Source organism: Dermacentor silvarum, chromosome 8 (genome assembly GCF_013339745.2).
Source record: "Dermacentor silvarum isolate Dsil-2018 chromosome 8, BIME_Dsil_1.4, whole genome shotgun sequence".
Taxonomy (NCBI): domain Eukaryota; kingdom Metazoa; phylum Arthropoda; class Arachnida; order Ixodida; family Ixodidae; genus Dermacentor; species Dermacentor silvarum.
In genome coordinates this window covers 159,483,666-159,496,878 of record NC_051161.1, presented here as the reverse complement: position 1 = coordinate 159,496,878, position 13,213 = coordinate 159,483,666, and the positions used below count along the sequence as shown (strand labels likewise).

Below are 13,213 nucleotides of genomic sequence, written 5' to 3'. Positions count from 1 at the left end.
GGCTACTAACCATCTATGCGAGATTGTGGGCTACCTGCAAGATGCAGCGGAACTGTATGTAGTTCGCATGTCCATGGCAGCATTGTTTACAAATCGCGATTGTTTTTTTCCGCTTTCAAAAAGTTCTACAGTACCTTTTGTGGTATAAGCTGAAAGCTGCCTTAGTAGAAGCAACACCCGAAGCTGTTGAACGGGCAGCCGAAAAGGCATATTGGATTGCGAGAAATTCCGGTCATCTTTGGAGCGGCGACTGGCCGATTTCAGTATTAACTTTACACACAATTAAAGTCCCTAAATCATGTACCACTCGTCACCGTAAGCAACAATGTGAACAGTTGGTCGTTGTTATTTCTGACGCCGCAGGGAGCAGGAATATCGACACTTGTGTTCCTGGCCCTTCAGTTCGTCGTCATGTGGCAAGTGATTGCAAGTGGAGTGAAGCCAGCACATATGCCAGTCTCTCTGGACTACTGTCCCATAAACAGCACTTTCCCACACTACAGTGAGAACAGCACAGACCTTGGACCCAGGTATGTTTCAATTGCAGCAACACGCAACCGTATGCGTCTGGTTTGCGCCCGACAGGAACGCCACCGGAAACACTTATACCACCAATTCTACCCACCCGTCTAGCCCGAAAGCAACATCACATATCGTCCAATTAGTGGACGGTCCATTTCGGCTGTCGCTGATTGGCTGCTGCTTCACGTGCAGGAAGGTGCCAGCCAGTCTCCTTCCTGCACGTGAAGCAGCAGCGAATCAGCGACAGCCGAAATGGACAGTCCACTAATTCGACTCTTACAGAATACCGCCCCTGGGCTGCGAAGCAAGGATGATATAACACAGGAGCTGCGGTTCGAGGTACTGTGTCGCCCGGGCGTCCTCGTGTCTTCCGTTCTTTACAAGCGGTATCTATTAAACCCCCAATAACGCACGGATATTGACTTATTTCCATTGCAGCGCACCAATTCAGTGCTATAGACAGCAGTGTGGACGACTGCAGTGTTGATCATGGTCAGGGGGAACAAATAAAAACAAAGAACTCACTTTCTATAAGCGAATTTTAACGACCAGGAGCTGAAAATTTTGCTGAAGCCCACTGGACATGTAGTAAGAAAGATTGGCCGCATACCTGCTTGCTTCGCTGCAAATAACGTCGCAAGAGGATAGTCTTCTACCACCCCTGATACGTAACAAGCTCTCGTCTCCCCCCTCCCACCCCTCACCCTCTTCCGCTCCCGTCTCACTCCTCTCATGATGGATGCAATGGAGTTTTTGCTGAATTCAATTCGAATTTCCCGCATTCGCCCTGATTTCGCGCTATCTGTTGGGACATTTTATTACTGTTGGCTTAAAGCCAGCTACAGAGTCGGGGCTTCAGTTTGTTTTTAACGCGTAGCGTCTCTTCGGGTACGGCCACGCTAGCGGCAAAAACGCGCGCGTCATGCCATGCGCGGCAAAAGCGGCAGGAATCGGGGGTTTTGCGGCGTCCCGCGCGAAATGGGTCTCGGACCCAATTCTGCGGCAAGTTCCGCATGCCGCGAGAGGAATGACCAATCAAGAGAGATGAGGGTGACGTCACGGAGCCATGGCACCGCAGCTTCCGCCGCGGCACCGGGGCACAAACGCGAGCAGTATCCGCTTGTTTACACACCACAGTTCACCGATATCAAAAGCCATCATGCCATACTACCGCTACTGCAACGGTTTTCGCCACTAGAACAAACGCTACAATAATAAAGCGCGGCCGGCGTGGGCTAGACACCGGCAGACATTCAACGCACCCTAAACGATTCGTTCCCTACGCACGTAGGAGCTGCGCTCGGCAAGGTCACCGCGCCCGGTCCCGGAAATAAGAAAGCAACGCTCAGTAACTAGCAGCCGACGCGCGGCCGCGCAGACCAGTGCCTCAAAAGTCCCTAAGCGATTATGTCTCTAGGCACCTATGAGCTCCACGATTGCCATGACAACACATGTTAAGCGGTAGTCACGTGACCCGCAGTACCACGCCACCGCTGTACCTACTAGCAATTGTAAAGTCGCCACCGGGCAGGTGGCAGGCGCCAAGGCCATCCAAGAAAGATCTTGTGTCAGCCATCATTGGCTGCCGCGAAAAGAGGACAGTCGCTCATCATTCGTTGGATTGAACAACAAATCCTCCTAGGTAAGTGATTTCTAACTTACGTGGCACATTGTGCGTATATGACATGCTATCGCCAGGCAGTGATCGCGAAGGTTAGCCGCCGCGACTGCAAACGGACTAGGTATGCGTGCTGTATCATTCGATGTCAATCGAAAAAACCAGTCGTCGCGATGACTGCATGTGATTTTATCACTTGCCGCTATCCGTAAGAGCTGTAAAAATCAAAATGCTGAGTGAACCATGGCGTGAGGCGCGGGGTCGCATAAAAAGGTTTCTTCACAAGCCCCTCATCTGCGCCTATCGGGAGCGCGCTTAGCGTGCGTTTTATGCGTTTGAATTTATTCAGTTTGGTAGTCTGCTGTGTGTGGAGCGCTGTTTAACTAAGGAGTTACATAACAAACGGCGTCAACTTGCTGGCGGCATGCTTTCGTTATATTAAGGCGCGCGCTTGATAGTCTGTTTCGCTCATGGGTATCCTGCGGCCAGTGAAGTTACGTGCAGCGCTAGTGCCAGTTAGAAACTTTCAGCAGGCATACAGCTGCACGCTACGTGAGGTCATTTTGGCGCGTAATCTTGAACTGCCTGAAAACGCTTTGGAAATTCATGTTTGGGCTGAATAATACTGACCTCTTTTTGCTCATGTATTAAACTGGTGTGAACTTATGTCTGATTTTGTGTCTCGTATTGCCGTTTTCGAGCACGGTGCGAATGTGAACGGGCGCTTATGTGTATGAACTCGGTGACCGGTCAAGCGGCGAGTTGTGCACAGGAATCGAATATAGCGGCTACTGTTGTAGGATTACAATGGTAAGGGATCGGCCTCCACGTTTACTGTTTTCGATATGCCTGTGCATTTGCTAGCATGAATTGGCATGTAGGAATTAACGTGACGGCGGCGAACGAGCCATGCCGTCGTTCCTACTCAGAAGGCGGCATGCCGAGCGGAGGCTGCGACGACCAGCGTCTCAAGCTCCTGGAACACTGCGCGTGCCGAGCTTGCGCTTCTAGCACGCGCTGCGCTTCTTTATTGTTTACTTCCTTGACAGTCGGCGCCAAGGCAGCGGTTGGGAGCGCCGACCAAAGCGCCCCGCGTTGCAGCGTCGGTGGGCGCTACAGGCACTTAAGAATTATCTCGTATGAACAGCTAAATCAACCGTCCTCTGGGGGTTCCTAGCGTAAACTGTGCATTTTGCTGTTGCAGGGCACATTGAAATGTATTTGCCACCTTAATATTTTTAGTGGAGAAAGAAAGTATCAAAGCTAAATATTACCATGCATGTTACCAGTCGTCTGTCCTATACAAACTAAGAGTTGGTCTAATAAACTAATAACGTTGGCTTAGCTGAAGCTTTTACGTGGTTTCAAGATTGTAAAATGCTAGATTTCAAACTGCACCAAGAGTCGAGTCTGCCAAAAATGAACCCCACTGCGTACCTGATAATGAAAATAAGTTCATGCCATTTAGAAAGCTTAGATGCAGGCCGCAGTGAACTGTTTCTCGTTAGTCTTGAAATGTGGGTAAGCTTGCCATAACAAGCCTTGCTACCCATTCTTATTAGCACACCCAGTAATATCCATTAAACTATAGAGGACCATATTTTCATGCCTACTGCAAAGATGATCCTCAAATTATGGCTTGAGGAGTGGCGAAACCAGAGGGGGAGGGGTCACACTGGGCACGTGCCTAGGATGTGTCACAAGCGGTGTTTCTGACACATCTGAGTTCGTTATACAACATTGCGCTGTTTGCTTTTTGGTAGGTTACACAAAAACAACACGGTCCCACTGTTAACTCAAATGACTGCAGATGTGAGTACTTCGTATTCTAATCCAGCTTCAAGTGCAGATTAAGCAGATCATACAGAATTTGTCCGTATAAGTTTGACGGGTTTCTTTAAAGGTGGTTTAGCACGTTATCATGTCATCTTCCCTTATTCTTCTAGCACCACATTTGCGGTATTGTTCGCCACTTGTGTACGCCGAGTGTAGTCTTTTTACTTTTCTTAACTCAACTCGGTGTGTTCCCTTTACTTAGGCGGCTGATTTGTTTTGTTTTAGATAAGCCAGAGAGGCTTAATTCTCTTCAGGGATTTTATGTGCTGATAACATCAGAAATGAGATGCACACCATACCTACACTGCCCTTCATCCATCCACACATAAGCGCTGTCCCCTGAGGGGATGCGTTTACGAAGTGTGCCGGCATTGAACAATATTCTATTTTTGTAGAAGTTTTGTAACATTAATGCTGGACTGAGGCCTCCCGGCCGGTTTTCTTTTCTTTCTTTAAATTTAAACATTGAAATTGGTTTAGCAGTTGACTATTGCACTCATTTAGATGTTTCACATGCATTTCAGTAGAAATACTAAGTGCTAAGACTTCTTTTTAGTGCAATGACCGTTTTCCTTGACCGTCTTTATGTGCTTTTACAATATTTCCTCGCGTTCATTTGTGTCCACGATATTTTTCAGGCACCCATTTTATATAACTCAGGAAGGCAGCTGCAAGGACACAATGTTGTCAACGAGCCCGCTCAGCACGACTCCACATGCTGCAGAGGAGCGCACTCCAAAGCAGCAAAATGCGTGGCCATTTAGTTTAGACGAGAAAACCAAAATGTGGGTATACTGGGTGTACCATGTAACAAAATGGCACGAAAGCTTTAAAAAAACAGTATATCACACCAAGATGAAAATTCTGACATGTTCTTGGCAGTCACCTTGACTTAGTAATTTTTGTAGCATCTCTGATGGGCAAGTCAAGATAAAGTATGCTCTCCGGAGACATACACATAGGAGAAAGTGTCACTGAAAAGTTGGAAGGATGCTTGAAAAAAACAGCTGATTAGTTTTGCGAAAGTGACTACTTTTTGTTTGGCCTCCAAAAAGATGTATCCACGTGACAAGAAGCAGTGGTACAATGAGATTACAGATTCGCTTAGTGAAATTAAACGTACTTACAATGAGCAGGGTGCCTGTTTTGACTAAGCAAAAACTCATGCTTGGTTAACTGCTGGCATAATTTGACACCACGCAATTATAAGAGAGCAAATACAAACTACTGTCATTTTGAATTTTAAATGATCAAATGAAGCAGGCATATTTTCATGCCTTCCCTTTCGTCGCGTCTCCATATGGGGACACCATGACTGAAAATGGTAATATTTTTCATTCCAAATTTCAGAAGAATGGCTTCCCTCCTAGGGTTCAAGAAAGGGGGAGCATTACGGCAGAGCACTTCAGGTTTAAGGCATTATCGTTTGCGTACGTGCTCACGGGACCAGTTCATTATTACCGCTCGCACCTCCGGAAGCGCGAGCACGGCCTTTGACGGTTGCATACACCGTGGTGTGCACCTTACGTCTTAATTGGAATCCACAGAGTCATTTTCAATATAAAAATAATTTCACACATGTAAAATTCTCATATCTCCTTCTATGACACACTCAACCATGTGCTTCTGGCGGGTATTTGAGGTTTTGATGAGGGTGACTAAATTTACTTGCCAGCCAAGTTTGCAAGTGGAAGCAGGGATGTGTTCAGTGCAAAGAACTGTGAGTGCATCGGCGTGGAACACTTGTTGAGCGATTAGCGGATGTGAACATATAATCGAGAAAAAAGAAAAACCCCTTAGATGTATGCCTTCTGCCGGCAAAAGTTTTATAAGGAAAAAAAATAAAAAAAGCATTTTGGTACATAGTAAATTTCTGGACTTAAGATAGGTGAGAAAGAATGCAAGGGGTGGTCTCCGTAGGTTAGAGAGCAGTAGTGCCTATGTTTTAATCCAATTCTTTGCCAAATATTATGCACTTCAACTAGCATGGTTGTCAACGTCAGCCTGACACGCTCGTGACCTGTTAAGCTTACATTTCCATTATCCAACCAAAAACGCACTTGAGCATTTTAAAAATCTTCAATGACCTCTGTAAGAACTCATTCTGCCATTACAGAGTATAGCTCTACGCCCACTGAACACTTCCTGTGTTTCCTTGATGCTGTGCAAGGCTTGCAACTTGTGCTCTTAGTGTCCCACGATAGAGGAGTAAACGAGCTGAAGGAATAAACTGGAATGCCTGCTTTATGCACTTGTTGAAAAAAATAAGAGGTGTGTAATACACAAGTTGAAAGTCGGTGGTGTGTGCGACACATTCCCCATTGTGACCTTATTTATACTCGAAATAGCCCAGAAATAAACGTTATTAATATTTGTAAAATCTCAGTGGCTATGGAATGAAGCTCCAATTTCTCTGTACCTCAATAATCAAATTTCCTAGCGTGACATAGTAAAATTAGTTAATATCCACACAAAAGCAGCATGGTTTCGAATGGGATGCATGGTGCCTTTTGCATGACCAAAATTCATTGTGATTGTCATACATGATTGTCATGCAACAGTAATATCATAAAATGACCCAACACCATGCACCACAAATATACAAATTGGTCAGTGCAGTGCTGTGGACACTTAGACGATGAAGTGACCTTGCTACCAGAACAAACTGCATTCAGCATTTAAGACAATACAAAGAGAATGTGAGAAAGACCTTCGGTCGTTCCATGATTAATGTCAGCAGAGAATCAGGTTTCTTGGTTGTCAAAGAACATTAATTGCACAATGTACAACCTAAGAAGTGATTTGCCAGTGCACACCCTGTTTTTTACAACAGTTATGATGTGGCTTCAGGCACTGTATAAGTCTGCCCAGTCACAAATATACCTCTTTTAAGGGGGCGACAAGATTCCGTCGCCATATTTCTTTTTCTTGCTTTAGTGTTCTTTTACCACTTCAGTAGGGAAAAAACTGTGGTTTCAAGTAGTTGGTTCATTTCGCAAGTGTAGGCGTAGCCGCATGCAAAGCCATGGTCATAGAAGGGATATGTAAAACAGGACGGTGCCCTTCCCCATTTATGATTTGTTTGCCTTTGTGCACTGCCCGGCCTGTGCTTATGTTTCAGAAGCGGTTGATGCAAGAATTCATCACATTCGATTCGATTTTTCTTTCACATCTGAAGCCATGCCACACATCAGTAATAATGCATTTTCAATTGCTCACAATAAATGGCAATTTAATTATGCCAGCTGCTCTTGAGAGGTGCAGCTTTCATATCGTAATACGGAGCGAGAAGCTGCCAAATAAGGCAAGAATTGTGATGCGCAAGATTTTAATGCTATTGCAATTTTATACTTATTTTACCACACACAAGCAAATATTGTAAATTTAATTTCGGTTATTTGTGCGGTCATGGTATAACATTATAGAGGAGAGCTGGGTCTACAATCCAAGGACGACAGCAGAATACGAGAAATAGGTTCAGAAGAATAGTAAACTCGGATATTTCGTACTGGTTTATAATTAACAACAGTGCTACTAATGGGGAACCACTACAGGAACATGGCACTGAATATCAACTGACGAATTTATTTGTGTTGCTGTCCACATTTATACTTGACATGCTACTTCATGGTTCACGTTTGTTGTCAAATAAAAAGAAGCAACTCACAAGATAATGTGAAATCACCAGTCCTTCCCCTGTCGAGAAAATGGGGGAAAGCGAAGCTTGTCGTGTGTGTATCTCACCTTTGTCAGGCTAACGTTCGGAAGCCGTCGCCTCGGGATTCTCTGCTCGTCGCTGACGGCGGGCTTCGGAAGCCCTCGCCTCGGATCGTCGGCTCTTCGCTGACGGCGAGCCTAGCCTAGGGAAGCCCTAACTGCTAGAATCGGCACGTCGACGACGAGCCCTATCCCGAGCGAGTTCACGCTGGCGTTCATCAAACGCAGCTTGCTCCTTTGCAGAGCCGCACCACGCGTGGCCTTTCCATCTGTTCGTCGAAACTGATCTGAGGCGGGGGAAGCCCGGAGGAGCGCCCGCCAACCCATTTTCCTTCCATGTCCCTAGAACCTCGCGACACACCAAACGAACCTGATTGTTCGCGCGCGTGTCACGTGATCAGCGTGTCACGTGACCATGCGTGTAGCATATGCAATGCGGGTGCGCGCCGCACGTGATTTCTTTCTTTTTTTTATTTATTTCTTTCTTCCTTCCTGCTTCCTTCCCTTTTTCTTTCTTTCTTTCTTTCTTGTCCCTGGTATGTGCCATTGAGCTTGGACCCTTTTTACACAATCGCCAGGATCGGCTCACTTTTCAGCTTGACACCACCACCACCACCACCACCGCCGCCGACACTTGTGAGCCTATAAAGCTTCGCCTAAAAATACATTCAAACAAGAAAGAAACCACTTCTTCAAACAGCTGTCTTCATTTCAGCAGAACCATTTTTATATGAATTAGGGCAACGTATAGCTGTATGTTTCAACTTTATTCTTCTTTATTAAGAAAGCTCCCATAATTTTTCCTGTCACCAGGTCACGATGATAGTGCAGGATTCACCTTCTTGATCCGTGGCTGGCATTTACAGGCCCAGGAGTGCACTGCCAACTGCGAGCACATTGCTGCCTTGATATTGTACGGTTGTTTGCTAAGGAACTTATTAAAACGCCTCCCAGTCTGCTTATGTATATACACCTGCAGGAGAAAGGGATCTCATAGATGACGGAGTTTGAATGTCCCTCTCAACATCTGCAAAGTGCGACCCTAGTCATTCCGTGCATCAAGTACTTTCTGTACCTCGTAGGACATTCTTAAAAAATAGGAGAAGCCATGAACATACTGCACCACTGTCTTCCTTTTACGTGTAGTAACATAGTGTTGGACTCGGTACTCGCATGTCACACTTTCAACTTTTCTTCTTCAACTTCTTCATTAACAGCATCTCAAAATTTCACCTGCAAATAAGCAGACTTGCGCGAACTCTATGACCAAAGCTGATAAACTGTATGAATCGGAAGAAGAAACGCCTAGAAGGAACTCTTGAAGTGCTGCTTAGCACGCACTAAACTAGTGAAAAGTTTATTGCCAAGCCATGAATAGCAGCAACCTTGACAAGATCTTATGTCCACCTGATGGAATTCAGGGCAGTGAAGCAGATAAAGAAAAACTAGGAAATTCAGATATCCAGAGTAGCTAATAAGTAGAAGTTTAGAGACGCTGTTAAACAGTTGAAAGTGGTATGTGCCAGTACTCATTCCAACACTATAGTTTCCATGTGTAAAAAGATGGCAGTGTTGTTGTGCATCAATGGCCTCTTGATTGATCTCTTGGGATTTGATGTTCTTAGCAGGAAGAAGTATCGTTCCTATCAAGCACGAAAACATTGCCCAATAAGGGAGGCCACCATGTTTTTTACATGCACATGCGACTTTGCCAGTTAGATTCCTTTCCCCTGCAGGTGTATCTGTTATGGGCAGACCGGAAGGTATTTAAACAAGTGCCGCAGTGAACACCCATGCATTATTAGTGCAGCAATGCACTCGCATTTGACAGTGCACTGATGTAGCTGGAGATGGTGCATGCGCTTTAGCCGCACCGCGACCAAGTAACGCAGGAAATTATGGAAGCATTCATAAAAAAAAGCAAGATGCATCAGCCAGCATCCGTTGTCGTTATCGACACCAAAATGACGCTGCTAGAATGACGATAAATGTGTGAAGTGGTGTTCTTTGCCGGTGTGACGTTTTTCCTTTCCTTTTCTTCCTTGCATTGCTCCTTTGTATTTGGCTACGAACATGTGCCATGAGGTAGCATGTCAGCTAAAAATAGGGGCAGCAGCACAAATACGTTTGCCTGTTGACAATCGCCATCATGTTCCTCTCATTTCTTTCTTTCTCAATCCTTATTTTTTGTGTTGCTATGAAAATAAACATCAGGTATTTAAGTATACAAGAGAACTTCAAGCTTTGATAACATTCATAAACAAGAGAATGTGAAATTAATGCTACTTCATTGGTCTATAACATACCAATGGCAGAATGAAGCAGCGAAACATCTTAAATTGTGGTAAATGTTCACGGTAGGTAGTTCGAATCATGACATATGCGCTGAAAGTAATGAAGCGGAAAGGATTATTCTTTTACAAACAATAATTCCCACTTCCCAGATCATATGACTAGAAAATGTATCTGTACGGAATGAACAAACTATCATGTAATGTCTTATGGGAAAAAAATTATGTAACAGACAACAATATCCTCCACAACATTTGTGCACTGTCTACGAAGCTGTCTACGAAATACAGTGCGTGAAAAAGCGCGACGCCACGATCCCGACAGCGCCAGGAAATTACTTTCGGGAGGACGCCAACGGTGAAGTCGAGCTTTCTGTCAAAATACTATCAGCTTTGGATCCAGCCGAATAGGAGATAACATACGCCTCTGTATTGCGTTGACACCGGGTGGAGATAGTGCTGGACAACCACGGCAAGATGCGCGCATAGAAAAAGGGGGTGCAGCCCAAACATGAATAATTATGTGAAATATTATAACTAAAACTAGAAGTGCGGCTTTACATGAAAATATACGACACATTTCCAAATATATGGTACTCTCAGTTAGGAGCATCCATAAGTCGCATAGGACGTTATCAAACAAGCTGCTGTGGCATGAAAAAACGTTTCTTGCACAATTTACTTTACCAGCCGCATGCTTAGCAGCTCATCTGGTAACCTCCGGCATATAACTACGAGAGTTTTGTGCGTGAAATGCACTTTCTGGACAGAAATGTGGTGCATCTTCCTCTTCAATCGTAGTGCCAATACTATGCGAGTTTGCGTCCGTTCTTTGTTTGATTGTCCATTGTATACTTAGATTATTTTTAATGTTTCCAATAGAAAATAATAATATTTCTCACTGCATTAGCGACGAAATGTTAGAGAAAATGCTTATGGGTGATTCCATGTAAGATCGCACACAGGATGGCCGGTCGGCCTTTTAATTTTATTTTAAAATTTTATATATTGTTGTCTGATGAGTGGAAAGAAGAGATCCGCAATGGGTTTTGCTGCCAAACATTTTTTCGAAGCACCGCGAATCAATGATGACGAAGAAGTGGAGTGCCGCGCTTACCTGCTCTGCTGTTTTGGCCAACTTTGGTTATGAATTACACAAAATATATTAAAGTGAGGTAGCTGAAATTTCTTTAAATAAGTATATGCATGTTTTTGCTTGTGTTCAGTTATTTTTGGTTTTTGTGGACAGTGTATATGTTTTTATAAAAAACCTCAAAATCGGCTCAGGAAGCGTTTGTTGGTCTACTTTGCAGGTCTTTATCTCAGAAAAGGCTTGTGGTAGAGCGTCAACAATTCCGCATTACGTTCTAAGCATACTTATTTACCAAACTGCTAAAGCTTATATTTATATCACTTTTCAATAAAGAGATACTATCGGGCGAACTTCAAGAAAACACCGACCAATAGGAAACTTATGATGACAATTAAAAAAAGCACCATTTTTGATATTTCTTAAACTTTGCCCACTTATTCTCCTCCACATCAGCTTTCAAAATCATTCAAAACATATTGCATAATTTTGTTCCATTCGTAGTTACAGGCCGTCGAATGAGACCCTTACGCAAGGCTCAGCGCACCATGCAGGTCGGAATATTCTAGGACATTTGTGATCGCGTACGACTTTTGAATTTTAGATGATATTGTATCCAGTCATTTATGTCTCAACGCTGCAAATGAGCTGTGGGAGACACCGTAGTGAATTATTCGGAATCGGTTTTGTACGCGTGGGTTTCCTTGATGCGCTGCGGCATCGGAGAGCACACTGGAGTTTTGCGCAATTCACCTCTACAAAAACGCAGTCAGAATTCGATACCCAGCTTTGATTACCCAAAAATAGGATAAAATTTAATAAGCAAGCAACGTATTCCAAATCATCTTTAACGTAATGGAAAAATTGTGAAGGTAATGGAGAACCGCTTCATTAAAACAGAATTTGTTTCTGGGCTGCAATGGTTTATTTGAATAATTCGACAACGCTGATTGCCTTCATTCCTGTACACATAGTTTCTTCCATGCAGACCCGGCTATGCGTGTCACGTACAATTCCGGAGATTCTTGAGTGGACCTGGATAGCTGCCAGGCATGCCAAGACTGAATGCCATGGAAGGCGGGTACTTTTATCCACTCAACTTTTTTTAATTCGCGGAAGGCAACAAGTTCTTTTTCTTCAAGATGTATTAGATGCACACCTTTCAGTTTTTCTGATGAAATTGTTAGAAAGTCTCTGGCTGCCCGAATCGCACTTTCAGGGTTTGTTCTCAAGTTGTTGAGCATTGCTTGATGCTTGACGAGTCCTCCAACTCCGTCGCACGCGTTTTTCCCATGTCCAGTTGCTGAGAATATCCATTGGATATTAGGACAATCGCTCTTTCAGAACTCTAAATGTCGGTATATCTTTTTGAAATGACTGGCGGCTCCATCACTCACATATGTGACCTTGGAGTACACCGGCAGGTTATCGTCCACCCATTCTTTCACTTTCTTTAGAGCCAAGCAGGCGTGAGCAGAGTCGTGGCTCAAGTCGTCACTAACAATAGCGAAACTCTCCGTAGATTTTTTCGTTGTTACCACGCATGTACACGCGGATAATTGCTGCTTTTGCCAGTGGTGTGACTGAACTTCGTCAGGAAGCACGACAGTCCAGTTTTCGGCGAAATCAAAGTGGAATACAATGTTCCCACGCGGTGTACATTGCTTTTCCTCGTAGATAGCTTTGCCATTTGTCTTCCTGATGTGGTTGTGCACGATACACCTTGCCACTAACACTCGAAGATGATTAAAAAAAGTATCAGCATCCAAAACCTTTTTCACAAGGTCGCCTGCCTCCCACGTCACTATCAGTATTTCTTTGTCTTCTGGGATATTAAGGTCCTCCACTGTGAGGGACCCGCCTTTTAGACACTGATTGCATTCGGCTTAAAGGCACTGTGCTGATGACGGAATGCAAATGTACGCTGAGTGAAGGTAGTCAGAACCGATTATGTGGCCAGTAATGTTCTCAAGAGCGGCAAGGCAAAGTTTATAGTTGGCGCAAATGACACAAACGCACACATCATGCTGGGGATAACATTTTACCCAGCGCGGTCGCAAGGTGTAGAATTTTGATAGGCCAAGGCCAGAATCAGGATGGTCGATTTTACATATGCGGAATGCCTCTGTTATAGATCTT

At 44.4% G+C, this 13,213-nt stretch overlaps 1 pseudogene; it reads right to left on the bottom strand.

Annotated features, from left to right (window-relative positions):
- The window catches only part of LOC125947755 (uncharacterized), a 40,866-nt pseudogene that overhangs the window by 21,182 nt on the left and 6,471 nt on the right, over window positions 1-13,213 (bottom strand).